This window comes from Cylas formicarius, unplaced genomic scaffold (genome assembly GCF_029955315.1).
Source record: "Cylas formicarius isolate icCylForm1 unplaced genomic scaffold, icCylForm1.1 PGA_scaffold_2__14_contigs__length_35257938, whole genome shotgun sequence".
Taxonomy (NCBI): Eukaryota; Metazoa; Arthropoda; class Insecta; order Coleoptera; family Brentidae; genus Cylas; species Cylas formicarius.
Genome location: NW_026844319.1, coordinates 28,365,171 through 28,384,777, shown reverse-complemented (window position 1 = coordinate 28,384,777; position 19,607 = coordinate 28,365,171). Strand labels below are relative to the sequence as shown.

Sequence of the window (19,607 nt, the reverse complement as noted above, 5' to 3'; positions counted from 1 at the left end):
AGTCGGAGTTCAACAAACGAACGGATGAATCCGGGATCACAACATGCTATTCATATTTCGGAAATGGAAAAAATATATAAATTTTTAAAAAAATGTACAATTATATACATACCGATAAACTCAGCACAGAAGGCTTATATACCGGGTGTTTTCTAGTTCAATGTCAATAATTCGGGACCATATATATATATATATATATATATATATATATATATATATATATATATATATATATATATATATATATATATATATATATATATATATATATATATATATATATATATATATATAATAAATAAACAAATATGTGACGTGCTCGATAAACGTTGTCTGATATTTTGTTAGTAAAAATGGCAGATAATTATAATCAGTAGCTCCGAAGAAGCTAGTATCAACAACCCACAAAGGAGAAATCGTGTAAAATTGTATACTGCACCTTTAGGACGATTCTTCGAATTTTAAATAAGATTAAATGTGTTCGGGCAGAACGCGTTGCTCAATTGTCTTTGTTCACGTTACGTAATCACGAGGTCCGTTTCTGGTGTCGTCGCCCCATGCCGCGAGATGTAACGACGTAATTAAACGCGCGGTAAATCAAAACGCTTAATTTATTCAAAAGTCGAAATTAAAATTAACATTTAGACGACGACACCGAATAAATTCCGTTTTTAAACGTCCCGCCAACATTGTCGCCGTTGACATAAATCCTCGAAACATTCGCCTAGACTTGCACCTATCCCTTGCAGACTATTTGTCATTCCGGAGTTTCCTATTCTGTTTTTTCCCAACCAGCGATAACCGGTTTTGACTTCGCGACTGCTAGAAGTGTCGTTTCACTGGGGGCAATGACGTATTAGCAATTTAACTCTCCTGTCATAATATTAGCCGCATTTTCAACATAACCTCAAATATTTCTTCTTTCTATGCTGTTTGCAAATCGTCATTGCGGCATTGGCTCTTCTCTCTAATGATTTCCGCATTCCATCATAAAATGCGCTTCACCGCAACCTTCCAACGACAGAACGTCGAAACCAGTCCAAAAATCCAGGAGTTTACGGCATTAGCTGCGTATGCTGCAAAAGATGCATTGCAGAGACATGGCGAAACAAATATGGGAAGCAGTCATAAGGGACAACGTTCGGACTCCTCCCTTAGCTCCTCCAGAATTCTTTCTAGTCATTACAAGTTACAAATTATATATTAGTATTGTATTGTTAATTGATATGGACGATTCACTTCTGAAGCGAGACTGAGCACCTATCGACACTTGAGGATGCTGATATACAGTGAAAACTCCTTATAGCGAAATGTAAAACTCTGTATTACGAACAGAATTTGTTGTACTATTAGATGTCCATACAAAGCTATGTATTAATCTACTCTGTATAAGGAATTTCTCGCTCTTTATACCGAAAGAAAACGTCTTAAAAATGTACCACTCTCTATCGATTTCAAGGCTTCGGAAGGATGGTTGGAGAAGTTCAAACAGCGACATGGTATAAATTATGGACAGATAAGTGGCGACGCCCGTAATGTCGACAGAAACGTCACTAAGGATTGTCTGGAAAAGACGTGGCCAAAACTAGCAGAAAAGTACCCTGATGACATTTTTAATTTTAATACTAACGAAACTGGTATTTTTTACAAAATGACGCCAGATAAAACTCTTAAATTTCGAAGCGAAAAGTGTGTGAGTGGAAAATTTTCTAAAGAACGTATAACAGTTTTTTTTTTCAAAGAAACTTCCACAGGCTACTGTAATGCTTTTTACAAAACTTCTGGATTCCTCCTGCGTCGGTTTTTGCTTAGTCGAAATTGCTGACGTTCGCCAAGCCATCCTGTTGGCTAGCAGAGCGTAATAAGTCTTAACAGGAAAAACATTTTAATGGAAATGAGTCCTAAGACAAATTTTCCATTAATATGCTAGATGCAGTCAACTTCAATTCCTGAGTTCGGGATTCCTGAACTCAGAAATTTCGGTATTTGTGCCAAAGGTAAACAGGTTTTAAAGAGTCCCTCGTGATTCCTAAGGACGCTAGTTTCAATTGAAACTATTTCAAGTTTCAAGAAATATCACGTATAACGGGGTGGGATGTTTTGAAGCACAAAACTTCCCCAATCTATGGATAAAACCAAATCCGCGAATATGTAATTTGTTAAATAGATTTTTCGAGGCTATGTTGCCCTATCTATTAACCTGGATTATAAATGAAATAAGGCCCCAACAACACGAATGTCGTTGTGACAACTCAATAGATGCTGAATCTGAACTGATGACGTATATTTGGATTTTTCCAAGGCCAGATGATATGATATTTATGCACCTGCAAACCTCTTTGATTTCTATCTCTTAAAAACAATAAAACGAAATGTCCGTAATCTTAAAAATCCTAAAATTTATATTGGACAAACAGGTAGGTCCTTCAAGAAACGCATTGACGAACATAAAAGAGCGTTTAAAAACAATAGTCTACATTCTAATTATGCTACACACACACACTACACAGGAAAACACAATTAGTTAGTTAGTTTAGTCATTTTGTGCTTGCTGGGATGAAAAAAAAGTTAGCAAGTTGGCAATCCCACAATATCAGACGGCGAAGGAACGCTGAAGTAGCGTCTTGTAAAAGTATTTCGATGTTCCCGAACACCCGGATCATTTATTAATCTATAAAAAGACGAGAAACCAGCCCAGGTCGACACGGGTATACTCTTTTAATTAATAATCTTATCGCGGGCATGTTCGTTTTCATATTAATAATGTCCCCGTGTTGCCTTCCGCGCTTCCTCTGCCAGCGGCGTACCCGTCGGGGCTTTGCGCGCCGCCGGTGCTTTCGAAAATAAAAGTCATTTCAAAACTCCCCTCCGATTGTTCTATCTATATTAATCGGCCTTCTGGAAACCAGTTTAAGTTGAATTTATTAAAGATGCCTTTTCTGAAGTTTTGGTTAGTTCTGAAGTTGTAATGTTCTTTATAAAAACTCAAAAAAAAACATTTTTAATAAAATTACTGTATTTTCATTTAAAATATATTTTTAAACTAACAAACTTTTGAAAAATATTAAAAGATGTAAATGAACTTATACATAATATTCTTAAATCAAAATATATGTTATAAAAAAATGTCTAAATGATTTGTTAGCATTTTTCTTTGTGTGATAGATCTGGAGATATGGAGCCTTTGTCACATTCCTTGCACATATATCTGGAAACCTTTCTTTGTTTTTCCTTGGCTGTTGTGTGTGAGCATACAACACATCTTCTAGAAGCGGTTTTTGTCTTTTCTGTCTTTTCTTCTGGCTTGTTGGCATTGGATTTGTATCTGCAACAACAAAAATTAACGTTATTAAACAGAAGAACAGATATATCCAATGTATTAAACAATAATTTTTTGTACCATCTTATGGTCTTCCGCATACAATCAATACTTCTCCAGTCTACTTCTTCTTTTTCTAATTTTTCTTTTAGAATTGGCATGTGAAGTCTTTTAGGTCTAACAGTCCCACAAGAATTCGTTTTTTTTTCGTGAAGAAAATATGATAAAATCGGAATGCTATAGAAATTATCTGTAAACAGGGAGTGACCTTCGTTTAGATATCAGTGGCTCGTAATCCTATAATGTTTTAAACAATATGTGCCCTGTCCTGTTTCCCAGTCACATAAGACCTACAGCTTTATACCAAATCTGTGGCACTTAGTTCTTATATATTGCTAAAAAGAAGTCTTCCTTTAAACAGTATCACACTCCCATCAATCACTAGGTTTTTAAAATGATAAAATTGTTTTTGAAACCTTTGCTTTATTTGCCCCCAACACGTATCTTACTTTTTGCAATCTATCACCAGTTTTAGCACTCTCCTTGTTTGAAAAATGCAAATTTTTTAGAACTTGTAAGTATCTATCTCTTGCCATTTTTTGGCTAAAGACTGGAGAGTATAAAAGAGGATCTGCTGACCAACGTTCTTTTATTTCAAGCCTTTTATTTTTATTCATGATCATACCTCATCTAAATTAAGATCTTTCCATTTATTTTCATTTTTCTGTATACCATATCTATTCGGAAATTATGAAGTGAAAATATTCTTCTTCAGGTGAGTCTTCTATCAATGTCATGTCCTTTACTCCACTCTGGCTGTCATCAAATTCACGCAACTTACTTGACTCTCTAAACTTACAAATGTTCGCAATCCAGGCTGATTTATCATACAGACATAAAGGCTAAAAAAAGCCTGACCGATATATCGGTAAGCCGTCTGTGAGTTCAAGGAGAAAAGAATGAAAAAGCTATTGAGTTTTTGAGTGGTTGGTCTTTGCAATTGTCCTCTGTCTTCCAAGATGAATCTTTTTCACTCAGAAATTGTTGGTAATTAAGGGCAGTTGTTTAAGTGGGATAATTCCTGATACGTATTTGGCTAACTAATCTAAACATTAATCAGTATTTATTCCTATTTATCGGAATTAATATCAAATTAACCTGTATCTGAAAAATAAAAATGCTCGCATGAAAAACATCTAAAATCAGTTGCTGAAATTTTCGTTCATTTCGTTGCCCTTTATCAATTAATAATGTCCCCGCACAGTTTAGATTACAATCTGCCATATGTAAATCGACCATAAAATTCGAGACGCGGCCAATCGAAATTATAAATGATGAAACGTTAGGATATCGCATGTTTTCGTGTCCGCCGTCCGTAATTGGTTTTTTATCGTCCCGATTGACTGATGATGAACGGTACGACGGAGGATTGAGCGATAGGGGGGAGAAACGCGTGGTCTCTTCTTTTTCACGTCTGTTGGCTACCATCGGTGGCATCATTCGGCCATACATTCGTACGAGACGAAATTTAACTCCAATATCCTAGGGAACATATTTGACGTAACTTCGAGTGTTCTTAAAGCAATTTATCGTTTCATAATCTTCTCCCTACACTTACACTCGCTTAAGTACGATATTTTAATAAGGAAGAAGAGGAAACTGGCATAACTTTTTTATTTATTACAATTTTGGATTCGTATGAAAACATTATGTTTTTTATCGAAAAACCGGCATCGTACTCAGATTTTTTCCACATTTCTCCGTTTCCTTAGGAATTAATACGACAGGTTTCTCAACCTTTTTCAGCAATACAGATTTCTTGTCCAGTTGGTAAGAAAATGACATCCGTTAAATTTTAATTCTTCTTTTTAAGATTCCCTGAAGAAGGTGGTTTAACTGTCGCTCCATCTGATCATTTTGAACGAAATAATTCAAGGAAATAAGTTTTAGAATTCGAAAAATCTACGGGTTTATATGAAAAACAAATACTAAACGTGTAAAAGACTTTGCGAAGAATTCTTCCATTGCGAACAAAAGACGCATTTTTTTTACATTGCTAACAACAAACGTCTCCAATTATTGTTACCAGTGGACGAAATAATTCTCACTTTTTTTTATTAACGTACAGTAGTAAATTCGTATTTTCCTTGACCACTTAATCGGATATTTTGAAGCTTTTAAAGGCCAACTTTCACTGCCATAAAGCGACATTGACTCTGCCATTGCTTAAAATATGCTCCCAAGACGCGATTTGAAGGATTTCTTCATTAATCACGTAGTTTTCTCATTCCGACTCGTTACAATAAAAAATATCAATTTAGAAGTGTTAAGAAGTGCAGATTTAAATATTGCGCCAAAATCGTATATATATAGAAGAGCAAAGAAAAAACGGTAGGAGTTTTAGACGTTTTCGTTGGCTTTTCGGTCAAATTTCCTTCACTGTGTTGCAATGCGTTCGTCACTACGTTGGGGAGGGCTCGTAAATCAATTTTGTGTCCGTGCAACTTTCGACAACACTCTCGATCGCGATAACGAAAGAAATCGTTTTCGACACAACCGAAATCGTTTTTTTTTTAATTTTCATTGCTCTTAATAAGTCTACGAGAGCTGCGAGGCTTCACACGAGTTATATGCCCCGAACAGCAGCGAAGATAACGTCTCGCTGAAACCGCATCGAAAGCCCTATTTATTCAATTGTCATATTGTAAAATACGCTCTTAATCATTTCAGTCTTTGTATCGGTTAGTCCCAATAAAACATTATTTTGCCTTCTGTATAAATAAATGTTTTTAAAAACGCACTCCCGAATTTTGAACATTTAAGTCACGGGTGATGTTTTCGTCGAGAGAAAAAAAACGCCAGATTTTGCGGTTTGTTCAATTTTCCTTATTTTTAAAATCCACGCGAAAGAAATAATTTAATTTTGGCAAAAAAAGGGCAGGTCATTTTTTGAAGGTACATATGTCTGCTAGTTTCAATGCGATTTCTTCCCTTTTCCGTGAAGTGGAAACGGAAAAAACAAAAATTGAGTACTGTTAATATAGAAAACATAAAAATTGAAATAAATAATGACATGCTTGTACACGAAACTAAAATTAAGTACCTGGGAGTCATGTTAGACTCAGAACTAACGCTACGACCGCTTGCTGACTATGTAATGAGAAAATTTTCACAAACAGTAGCATTTATATGTAGAATGGGCCATAGTCTTTCCACGTACACCAAATTCCTTTTATATAACAGCATTGTGGCACCTCAACTCAAATTTTGCCCCACATTCCTGTATAACTTACCGAACTATAAGATAAATGAGTCTCAAGTAATTCAAAATAGAGCATTAAGATCGATCTTAAAGTGTAACAGATACACTCCTGTAAACCTAATGTCAATTGTTGTTAATGTTATGACAGTTAAGCAAGGAATTATTTATGATACAAATATTTTTATGTATAAGTTAATAAATGAACTATTACCTGCTTATATACGTGATAAAGTATAATATTTTAACAGCGTGTATAGTTACTATACGAAAAACCGCATTGCTTTTATTTGAGTAGATAGGTATTACTCTAACCAAGTTCTGTATAAGGGTCTCTCCGAAAATAACTGCCAAATACCTTGAAAAATTGTGATAATTTCAATAACTTTAAAACTATGTTGGGGAATATGGGATGTCTAGATATTAAGTATAAATCACTGTTTCATCTTAATTGTGCCTATATGTTGTTTACTGGTTATAGTTATGTTGGTTTTTGGTTTTGTTTGTCGTGCATTTTGTAAAACTTTGTAAACAATGGTTTTGTGGTTTTGTATGTAGCATCCCAAGCATATCTTTAACTCAGAGTTCAGTGACTCGGGCCGAGATAGTTCTGTAAACAAGAGGGTTGTAAACCGATGATTTTTGGGCTTGATGGTGATGTGACCATGCATTAAGGTATCGGTCTGTGTGCATATATTTTCTGTAAACACAATGGCCGAATGTTAGATCTGATCTAGTGATAAGAATATCTAAGAATGGGAGTTTATTATTAGTTTACAACTCAATGGTAAAACCAACAGTAAAAATCGACTCAGGAGGAGTCCGGAAGTTTTGTAAAAAGTATTAAACCAAAGTGTACGGATAACGATCCTAAACACGTCACTGTATGATCTATAATATCAGCCATGAACTTCATACTCCACCACGATCTCCGGATGTTAACCCCATTGAGTGGGAAGAATTCAAGCGACGAGTGGAAAAACATCAAGTGACGGGTAAAGAAGACCTCACATTTTTTTGGTTGATAAGTTGTACAATTCGTTCGCACTAAATGGTACTAGGAAATTTTATCCTGAGAACGGCTCTGTTGAAGTCGCCGAGTCTTGTTACACACGCGAGATAAAATCGAACTCAGCGGGTGTAGAGCCCCACGTCAAGCACAGGCAACGTTATTATTCAAACAAACGGCAAATAAAGATAGTGAAACTCGGACGTTTATTGGTTTTGAAGCGGTAAGTCATGCGCCTAGTTGAAGCAACCTCGTACTCGGTTTATTATTATTAATTAATTCGTGAAGCCGCCTTTAGCTTGGAAATAACTAAAACAACACTGCCTAAAGTTGTTTAGTTTATTTATTTGCCTAAATAGAGTTTTCATACGCGGTCGCAACGCAATATGTGTTGATTGCTTAACTGACACTGTCATGTTTCAAAAATTACCCAAAATTTCAGGGAAAAAACCGTACGATTTGAGCTGTACAAAGTATGCATTCTTTCTATCAAATAACAACTATTATACAATAATATTATTGCACTACTTATAACAATATCAGCTAATAAATTAGCTGATGTATTTGACACTCTATTTTTTCCGACTTGGGAAAAACCTACCTCCTGTTTAGACCCTTTCTCCAATGACACGCAGCAAAGATGTGTTAAGACTTTGCATAAAATTTTGTTAAAGAAAAACGGAATACAGTGCCGCGAAACATTTGAAATGTTGACAACGGCATATGGTGGAGCAAAAAACATTGTTTTTAAGCGGTACAAGCTGTTCCAAGATGACGAGCCTCACTCTGGACACCCCAGCATATCATTAACTGATGAAAACGTCGAAGAAGTGAAACAAAAAGTGTTGATATACTCGAAAAGGTCATGGTGATGAATCACGGGTATATGGTTATGACGTCGAAACCAAAGCTTAGTCGTTCCAATGGAAGAACCCAGGATCGACAAGACTTATAAAAAGCACGTCAAGTTCCGTCAAATGCCAAAGTTTTGCTTACTGCTTGCTTTGATAATCTTCGAGTAGTACATCAAGAGTTCTTACCACAAGGTGGAGCGGTCAGTAAAGCTATGCTTGTGCTATGCTTGCTTGTGTCTAGCTTTTTGGCCAAAAACAAAACGACAACCATTCTTGAAGAACTCAAGGCTAAACCAGAAAGTGCTTACCAGAAGTGCTTCAAATCACTACCTTTTGATAAAACTTAAAAGTCACTATACTTTTTGAACACACCTCGTATACTGAGGATAGAACTCAAATTTATGCCTGAAACATAGGGAAAAAATAGCAAAATAGCTTTAATAGCCATAGATTAACAAGAAAATAGAAAGAATATTATCAGATCCATACGACATAGACATTTTTTTAATGACAAGTTCTCTACTATAGAACAAAAAGTTAACGAATAAAATCCGAACCACAACTTTCGACTTTTCAGAAAATCATATATTGATGTTGAGATTCTAGAAGAGATTGCCAAACAAATAAGCCAACCGCTATCGTATATGATAAATATGATAATTTGTACAGGTAAGTGTCCCCAACACTTTCAAGAGCCTATTGTTAGTTCAATTTACAAGGCAGGTGATCGAATGCTTGGGGTTAATTATCGTTCCATCAGCAAGTGTTCGCGTACTCGTTGATGAGTCAGCCTCCACATTTCAAAGTATTCTTTCTTCTCTTGCAACGGTTCTTTTTGAATGATCCTCTCTTACCAAGTCTTCTGTGTATGTTGATGAATGTCTTAGCAAATGGAACGTCTCTATTGGAATAAGCCTCGACAAAAAGTCCGTGCTTGATCTGCATTTCCAATTTTTGCTTTTCCGTAGCAAAAATGCATATCGCGATATTCAACATTTGAATATTCCTGATGGACCACCACAGTAACAGTTGGATAATAAGCTCTTTAGATGGAAACTAATTCTAACAGATTGTGACAATGACTTTTTAAAATTTCATTAAGTTCTGTTAGAGAATAAAAAATCAATTTGTGGCTTGCGATAACACTTATCGACTTAAAATAAGAGTAACAGTTTTTGAAGATTTGCGATTTTACACAAAATAAAAGTACAGCTGACACAATAGCATTGTATAGCTGTCTGGATAGAGGGCGTCCCTGAAACAGTAAGTCATGGTTATTAATAAACAAATTAGAATCAATTAATGTCATGGGTCTTGCCCTAGATCTATCTAGATTTTTTATTTGTATTGATATTTAACATTAATGTTAATAAGTAACACGTAAAAAAGCGCTTCTTCGTCTTGTATCACCTCCTCCTTTGGAGGTTGCTGATCATTATGGCTACCTTCACTTTTGATATTGCTGATCTAAATAATTCAATTGAGATTGAGATTCTTCGGCGCCCTACAATTCGTCTACTTACCTTTTTGCCCTCCATGATGAGTTTCAGCAGCTCATATCTTGTATCCCGTGATATGTGTCCCAGGAACTCAAGTGTGCCTTTTTTAATGGTAAAGAGTATTTCGAGTTCTTTGCCCATTCTTCATAACACTTCCTCGGTTGTAGTTCTACTCATCCACCAGACTCCAAGCTCCTTGTGGTTTCTCTATTCAGCGCCAAGCATTCCAAGCCACAAAGCAACACGCATTGGACCATTTTTGTTCTTACTGTTAGTGATTGGTTCGGAGCCGTCCATAGATTTTTTATTTTTATGGAGGCTGTTCTTGCCTGTTTAACGTCGTCATTAATTACGGTGCCAAGGTATTTCTAGTGTCTTACTTGTTCAATTGTTTTCCCGTCTACGATGAGCTGACCTGCTCCTTGCTTCCTTTTGGTTATCACCATCATTTTAGTCTTGTTGATTGATTTCCATTAGTTTTTCATGCCTGACATTATCAAATGCTTTACTATAATATGCTTTACTCGAATCGAGATGTTGATTGACGTCTAGGCATCTCTGGGCAAGAACGTTAAAGGCGAAAATGGCTTCCCGAGTTCCAAGCCCATTGCGGAATCCAAATTGGTTTCAGTTTCGCATATGTTCTGTATTTTGAACTGCACGAGCATATTCAGAACATGGCTTAAGAGTCGGTGGTCATTTTTTTGGGATTACCGGCCTTGTATATGCCGTTGAACAGATCTAACAGGACGTGCATCCAATGTTCGTCAAGCATTTTCAGAAGCTCCACAATGCACATCGTCTGGCCCCAATGCTTTGTCAAATTTTGCTATCCTTATAGCGTGGTCGGTCAATTTCATCTCTTGTTATTAGAAGTGGGTTCTCGCATATACGCGTTGAATTTAATTTTAATTGTAATCTGGGGAGGATCTAGGAGGCCAAATTGTTTAATATTCTTTCTTTCTTCTTTACTTCTAATGGTCACGACTACAGAAGGTCATTCGGCCAGTTTACACAATTATAACATTATTCAAATATCGACAAATGTAACGTAATATAAAAGTCCTGAAGAATGCCTTCCTTCCATCATCCTCCAGGTTAATGAACATATACTAAAACGGGAACAACTTCTATATAAATTGTCATAAAATGACGACCGATTCTTCTAACGGCTCCCGCAATTATCTTATACGGGATATCCGATCCCATCCGGCCTGGTTACCAGAGTGAATATAAGACATCTGGAAACAGTGTTAACATACACATATCACAAATCCATTAACATCCGCATAAGACGAACACTATTTCCAAAGTTTATTAGCACTGCGCCTCTATCACTTCAGCTAACAAATATTCAAAATAGAATTTAACATTAAACGACACTAATTTGAACCGATTTCTAAAGTTTTTGGAACCGGGCAGGAGCAACGTCCGCCATGTGCAGTGGTTCCTCACTCATCGTTTAATATTATTATCATTTTCTTCTTTTTTTTATCGAATACGTAGCCTTCTGTGGCGCGTTTGATTTTGCTGAAACGTTCTGTTGGCGCGAATGAAGTGATTATCGACGGACGGGCTCAGTCGGGCCGGTATGTAAATGACGAGGCTGGTGGCGTCATAAAACAACGCCAACCTTACCGAGAAATTCGCTACGCGAATAAAAGAATTTTTTTTCCCGTCCGGACGGTAGTTGTGAGGAAAAGCCGTGTGTAATTAAGACTCGCCGATTACATTTATTTACGTATTCGTCTCTCGATCACCGACTACGTGTAATAGCGCATTATATCCGTAGGTCGTAGATAGTCGAGACAGGAAAAAAATAGGTTGAAAAAGACAATAATAAATTAATAGTACGTAATTAATACGTATTTACGTTTTTTTTTTCAAAGAGACTTCCACAGGCTACTATAATACTTTTTACAAAACTTCTGGATTCTTCCCGCGTCGGTTTTTGCCGAGTAGAACTTCGGACATTGTTGGAATCATGTACAAGGTGTGTCGTTTATGGGCAAAAAATCTAAAAGATCTTTAAAATTTCCGTTTTTCTGGGTAAATTATTGGCGATAAATGAAAAACCGTTAAAGATGGGATAATTTTATTTGAACAGTATCGTAAACTGTTTCGAGAGGGAGTTTCATATAATGATGTTTATTGTAACTTTAAAGTTCGGCGAGATGTGACTCTTTATACAGGGTACATGCATAATTAAATGACATCGATTTGGCGAAAGTTTCATAGTGTTCCGCTCAAGGCGCTACGAACTTGCCCCGCCCAGAGACGATTTTTCGAAAGCAATCTTGTTTGATATTCAGTGGACCATCTGCATCTGGTTCCTTTACTCCAATAATTTTAAGTATACATTTCATACCAACGGGTAAACTTAATAAATTTGCAAAACTGTTTTCTTGGTAGTATTCCCTTGAGTCTATAAAAAACATTTACTAAGTATTTGAACGTGAACATCCCATTTTACAATATTTCTGGTAACTCTTTTGACACCATTAATTAATCTTGCTGTCACAATCCTGCGGAACAGGATCTCTATAGTTTCCAAAGGAAACAAAAACAGACTTGTCTGTGTTGAGTACCAGTTTGTTTTGATCGAGCCAGACAGAGCCGGAGTTGATGACATGGCTGTTGAAAATTCGGGTCATGATTAAGGTATCCTGCAAAACCAATAAATCATTTATATAGAAGATAAATGCTATTGGTCCTTGTATCGAGCCCTGAGGCTCTTCAACATTTGTTTTAACTTGCTTAAAGTTAATACCATTTACCCTTACGACTTCGCGTCTTTTTGAGTAATATTGATGAAACTTTCTATAAGACAAGTATTATTGACCCCCGCTTATCCGACCATTATGGTCAACTGATTTCCATGAAAAAGGTAAAACAAATTTTCACTAGACAAATATCTAGAAGAAAAATTAATAGTACAGGAATCGAAAAAATTAAAAAAAGTTTGAATGACATTTGATGGGAGAATTTCTATCTGTCAAATTTCAGTTACTCGTTGATAAAAACTTTCCCCTAAAAAAATATGAGAGCAGAAGGTCGCCAGTGTATTGGTTTAATAATGACATAAGCAAATGAGAAATAAGTTAACAGCGATAAACACCATTGCTGATACAACTAAAAAGCCAGAACATAAAATTATTTATAAATCTAAAAAAATAATCGTAAAATCAAAAAAAGAAGAGTTTGATAACTATATTAGTCGGTCTAATAATAAAACCAGAGATACATGGAAAATTAAAAATTATGAAAGAAATTGTTATAAAAAAAGTGACTCCTTTAACCAATGAATTTAATGAGTTTTTTAACAATGTTGCTGCTGATATTCTGGTCTTTTTAAATGTAAACCCTGAAGTACAGAGTGAGTGCCTGAATAAAAGCCCAAATATAACTTCATCTTTCTTCTTGTATTGCAGAAGACGATGTTTTAGAATGTGTCACTGACATTAATAGTATTATTTTGAAGGAGATTATCAACCAGATTGTAACACCTCTCACATTTTTATTTAGCAAATGTATTGATAGTGGAAGTTTTCCCGTGCAATTTAAGGTCGCGAGAGTGATTCCAATATTTAAAACAGGTTACACAAATACACATCTGTGGCTTTCTTCTTGAGGAAACCAGATTGTCCTAAACTTAATTTTACTAAGGAAGTTGTATAACCTGAAAAAACTAACTTTAATAATACATGGTTCTCCTTTTTCATTGTTCACTGTTCCTTTTATTCATGCCTGAGCTTCAATAATAAGTACGCACATTTGTTTATCGGGCGTCCGTCAGAAGTAGTTGTCGGAGCCGTCGCGATGCGGCGCTGCTCTCCTGTCTGCTGCGTGGAAGTTTCGCATTCCCGAGAAAGGGAAACGCTTGTCTCGCGTCCCAAAGGCCGCGTTTTTATCGGAATTTATGATGCGCCGTAATTCACTTCAACACGACCGCTTTGTCGCGGACTTTTGTGTCCACCGCGTTGGTTACAAGGCCGTTAATTAAACGCTACACAAGGCATTCGTCGTCGTTGTATAACGTCGAACTTAAACCCGTGAAACGAGACGCTTTAAAATATACTTAAGAAAGATTTTCTAGGTACTTATAGGTAAAATCATGGTATTAATATTCCTCGCTTCTGAGTTATAACCATTAATTCCATCATTGAGTTTTAATATTTAAAAAAGATTCTAGCGGTTTACATCATCACGTTTGGTGATACAGTGAATCGCACAGACGGGAAACTTTAATCTTGGAGAATCGAAACGGCATCGCTGACGCCATCTAGTGCCATGTAAGAAACTAATAGAGAAGTTCAGAAGCAAATTCCTTGTTTTTTCTATTTTTAAATTCTACTTTATGAGTAAATCTACAGGAAGAAAAGGACCTCGTTTCTGTCTAAAGTCTACTAAAAAAAGAAAAAAAAATTTCTTTTTTTTAAATTATCGTTTTTCTTTTTTTATTATTTGGTATTGAAATAATCCAATATACTATACAAAAAATTAATAATCAAACATAATAACTATTACTATAAGATAACAATAATACCCAAGTCGGAAGTGTGTCACGCTAATATTTTTAAGGGAATTTTAAAAATTTTTGAGGTGTATTTTGCATGGTTGTTAAAATGTATATTCAGGTTACTTAAATTTAAATTCAACTTCCCATTTTAAGTAAAATCATTGTTTCGGAAATGTTTTGCACACACACGCAGGTGTTCAACAATTCTGGACTAGCTCCGGGATTTGGATTCATTGTTAGTAGCCAAAAAATTGATCATACATCAATATATAAGAGCCATATCAAAAATCCTAAAAGGAATAATATGAGCGCTAAATAGCACATCTTATTATGTATAATTTAAAACAGGAAATTAAGCTTGAGATGAAGATAAGAAAGTGCTACCTTCACGTTTTTAGTTGTGATATTATTATCAAAAAAGGAGAATGATGGCAGCTATGAAATGTTAAAAAAAAGAAACTAGCTACTATACTGCTTCACAATATGTGTAATATGTAATTTTCTTGTATATCTTGGTGGAATGTTTCGCTTTGTTCCACGCTTACGGCACCAAGAAAACCTTTTTTGAATAAATGAAACTCAGACAGATTCGAGCATGGTTTCACAAAGTCTTAATTTCAGGACCTGGAAGAATTCCTACTTTTAATTTAATCTTCCACGAAGGTATCCTTATTTTACTGCTTCCTCGGTCTTAATTTAATGTGGCTAAGATGGTAAGAGAATTCTAAATCTAAAAGATCTTTAAAATTTCCATTTTTCTGGGTAAATTATTGGCGATAAATGAAAAACCGTTAAAGATGGGATAATTTTATTTGAACAGTATCGTAAACTGTTTCGAGAAGGAGTTTCAGGTTTCGTCAATTATACAGGGCGCGAAATATTTGAAAAAATATAATGATGTTTATTGCAACTTTAAAGTTCGGCGAGATGTGATTCTTTATACAGGGTGCATGCATAATTAAATGATATCGATTTGGCGAAAGTTTCATAGTGTTCCGCTCAAGGCGCTACGAACTGGCCCCGCCCAGAGACGATTTTTCGAAAGCAATCTTGTTTGACATTCAGTGGACCATCTGCATCTGGTTCCTTTACTCCAATAATTTTAAGTATACATTTCATACCAACGGGTAAACTTAATAAATTTGCAAAACTGTTTTCTTGGTAGTATTCCCTTGAGTCTATAAAAAAACATTTACTAAGTATTTGAACGTGAACATCCAACAACAAGAGAATTCTCCGAGGTTCGATCAAATGGCCATTTGAAGGATAACATCTGTAAATACATTTTTTTATAATCTACTCTTAATTACCTTTTAATTGAGGCCCCAAAAGTCCTGGTCTGCGTGAAATTGTGAATTACGCATTTTTAAAAAACCTGCTAGGGACATCCGATGGAGAATTCCATGCGTATACCAAATTTTGTTAAATTTGTTTCGAAAGTAAGGCCAATACCCAGATTGCACACAATATCGCCAGTATATCAGGCCATGCGACTTAGGATATACGTTAGCATATTTTCTAAGGATATACTGTAAAAAACTAATAATGGGACCATTAGAATAGAAATAAGGGAAAAAGTGAAAAACCGTGAAACAAAATGAAACCTGAAAAGTTAAATTTTGAAAAAATGAGAAGGAAAATAGTTAGTTTTTTTAGATTGGTGGTGTTTTGGGAGACATTTTATTGGTAACGTTTTTGTGTACATCTACATCGACGTCAGTGTTGGCAAGTTCGAAAAAAAAAACCGGAATCAAACCGTTAAAATCAACTGTTTTGATTATTTGTGGACACGAACGAGACAACAAACGCTTTTTTTTATAAAAAATGCAACAGAAAATACGGACTCATCTAAGTAAAAAAAATGCAAAAACGTAAAAATAATATATTTGTTTATATTTTGACAACATTTGACAACACCGATCGGCTGCAACCAATGACGCAACTACCGGACTCGCTCGAGTCTCGTCGGCTTCTCCTCCGTCTGGTCGTCCGCCATCATTTCAGTATGCTGTGTTTACTGCTTTCAGTGCTTTCATTACAGTTATTTTTTTTGTGGTATTATTATTACTGAAGAACTAATAATATACAACATACGATTAGATAAATTCTAAACTGAACGAACCATCCAACCAACCAACTAACCAACATCATGCCTTGTTCTTCATTATTTTGCTAGTTCAATGAGATTGCAAGATCAAGATTTCAAATGAATTTGTAATGAAATTTAATTGGCCAAATTGATACTTGGTAAGTAGCTATTATGTTTTTTAAAATTAAATAGGACGTAAATGTAATATAAATTAGGTATAAGAAATATGATTTAATAAAATATATATCTGGTGATTGCTGGGTTGATACTTTTTTTAAGGAGTGATTTGCTGGACCGAGTTAAGATAAAACTGACTTTTTTGTAACCTACATACGTTTTAGATTACATATATTTTATCTAGATTTCTTTTCGTATCTTATTTGCTTAGTTTTTGAAAACAAAAATAAAATCCACTTTCTCTTCATGTTTTTTGAGCATTTAAATTTAGGCATACAAAACTAAACCTATTTTTTATTTAAGAAAGCAATGTTAGGGAAAATCTCCCAGAACAAATTATATTTTTAGTCATATAGTATAGTTAATATATTTTTTTCTTAAAATGGATGCAAAAATCACCCCGCAAAAACAAAGTATTAATTTCAGGAATCACCCTTCATAAAGTACAATTTTCACATTAAAATCGTTGTGAGGTTAATTCATGAAAACGTTTTTCCTATTTTTTAAGGCCTATTTTCATGGTGATAGTAGGTACCATCACTAGCAAGAATACTAGGAATATTTTTAGGTTGACAAAAAATATTGCATGAAAATAGGCCTTTACTGTCAAAAGTAATATTCTCATGAAAGAGATCTTACCGATGATAGCTTTATGAGGTTTGTATTTAATGAAATGAAATACATAGATGTATACCTAGATCATCGTGGAAATTAGCATCGAAGATCACTTCCACGACGTACTATCTGCAATCAAGCATTTAGTGAAAAGGCGGATGTAGGGCTGTTTTAAATCTGTTTTTTAAACATGTAAGATACCAGTCTCGTTCTTTTTATTTCCTTTTTTTATAAAGTACAGATATATAAAACCTGTCTTTCTCAAAACTAAAATATTTTCAGATGCGGATAAGAAGGCATACACACCATAAATATCAAAAGAATGTGAGAATTCAATAGCTGCTTGGAGAATTCAATAGCTGCTTGGCTGAAAAGGGCTACTTTCATCAAACAATGACAGAAAACCTGTCAAATATTAGTTAATCGTTTACAGTTTAGTTCTAGCTATAGTATCTTACGCTATTTTTAAGATACTTTAGGTTAGGTTGTTCTATATTTTTGCTATATTATATACCTACATTTTTTTCATATCCACAATAGAAAAAAATCAGATATGTATAAACGGAGTTTTATTAATGGTATCAATCGGCAGTCGTTCACTTTTATCATCAAAAGCAAAATTAAAGATTAAATATTAGAAAAAACTTGTGCCTTTCAATTATCGCCTGCAGTGATGACTTCACCAACCATACCGAATAGGTTAATTCCATCACGCGCGAGTACCAAATACTGGGATAGAATTTTTGTAGTCCTACAACCAATTTGACTACTGTAAATTACCTTTCCAGTATTTCTCATGTACTGTGGACGTTGCAATCAGTAACATCGCATATCCTTGAGACGTCTTAAGGACGTCACTTAGCTGAAACAGTATATCCCCAGGAACGAGTGCGACCCATCGCTACGTCCCCGTGTTTCCGATCGTTATCACGTCAGTTTCAATTGGCTTTTTTTTAAACGCGGCCGTAAACAATAATAGGTGTTAACATGTAAATTAAACCCGCGAATTTACGAGCTCCGGCTCGCATACGATCGATAAGTTATTAGACAGACAAATATTCAGGCCTGGATTTAACTGCTCTCGCGCCGAACGGGTTTCCTTTCTTGTTTGTTGTCCCCGTCGACTGTCTTTTCAATTAGGCGAGTGTATACCGGGCGAACTCAAATGTTTGTGCGTACGAAATTCCAAACGAAAACAGTGAGTAAAACAAAATTCGTCGGCGTATAACTGGTTGCATACTGCGATATCGAGTTATTGTCGTTACAAGTTTAGATAAGGGACGCCCATAGAAATTTGAAAAAAACAATTGCTAAATTAATACAAGGCGCATAATGCGGAAATTTTGAAAACAAATGTCTAATTTTAAGGTTGAGACAAATTTAAATCTTTTTGTTTAAAGTTTTGACTAGCACGGTTAATAGAAAAAATGACGAAATATTAAACAAAAGTGGTAACGTAGATTCATCTCTTTACAAATTTCGTTAAAACATTTGTGATCTGATTTTTTTTTCGTAAACGCTATTTTAGTTACTATGCCTGATGCTGCTGTGTATTGCAATGTGATTTTTGACATAATTATAATAGAAGATCGGAGAATTCGTTCTTAGCGTTTTCTCATAGAAAATATCGTTAAAACGAAAAAAAAAGTCTGGGCTCAACCGGGATTTGAACCCGGGACCTCTCGCACCCAAAGCGAGAATCATACCCCTAGACCATTGAGCCGCGATGATATTTTTTCTTCGATGTACTAATTCAACTGTTTACGCTCGCTAAATTGTTCTACATTGCAACGGAAAATTTTAAGCGGATAATTGATTCGTTTTGCGGGTCGAAAGTTGAGCGTTTGCTTGTTATTAATTGATTATCGGTGCCGCGGATGGCGACTTAAATTGATTTTAAAACCTGTTTGAACCGAATCGGCCATCGCGCGCCACTTTGACTTGCGATTTTTTCGCTTTTTCGCTTATAAACGCGCGAGTTGACGACGTCAACGGGAGCGATAACAACGAGCAGTGGAATGTTCCGGAATTCGGCTCAAACCGCGTGACTCTGCGGTTTAATGTTTATCGCCCGTCTTTGGGTATTTGTATTTCGTGTGCTCAATTTTCTTTCTAAACACTGTCGGCGACCATGTGAAGTTGAGACCATAAAATTTGGTATAGTACGACCAAAAATATAGTGCATTTATTGCTTTGGCGTCTTAAGTATTTTTCAGTAGACCTTCGCGGGACCGTGGTAAAAGCCATCCCAATAGATATTCATTCTG

The 19,607-nt window shown here is 35.4% G+C and overlaps 1 non-coding gene across 1 annotated transcript; it reads right to left on the bottom strand.

Annotated features, from left to right (window-relative positions):
- Positions 1–18,991: 18,991 nt before the first annotated feature.
- On the bottom strand, positions 18,992–19,063 carry Trnap-ugg (transfer RNA proline (anticodon UGG)). The gene has a single exon. It is a non-coding gene; the product is annotated as a tRNA-Pro (tRNA).
- Between the last annotated feature and the right edge of the window lie 544 nt (positions 19,064–19,607).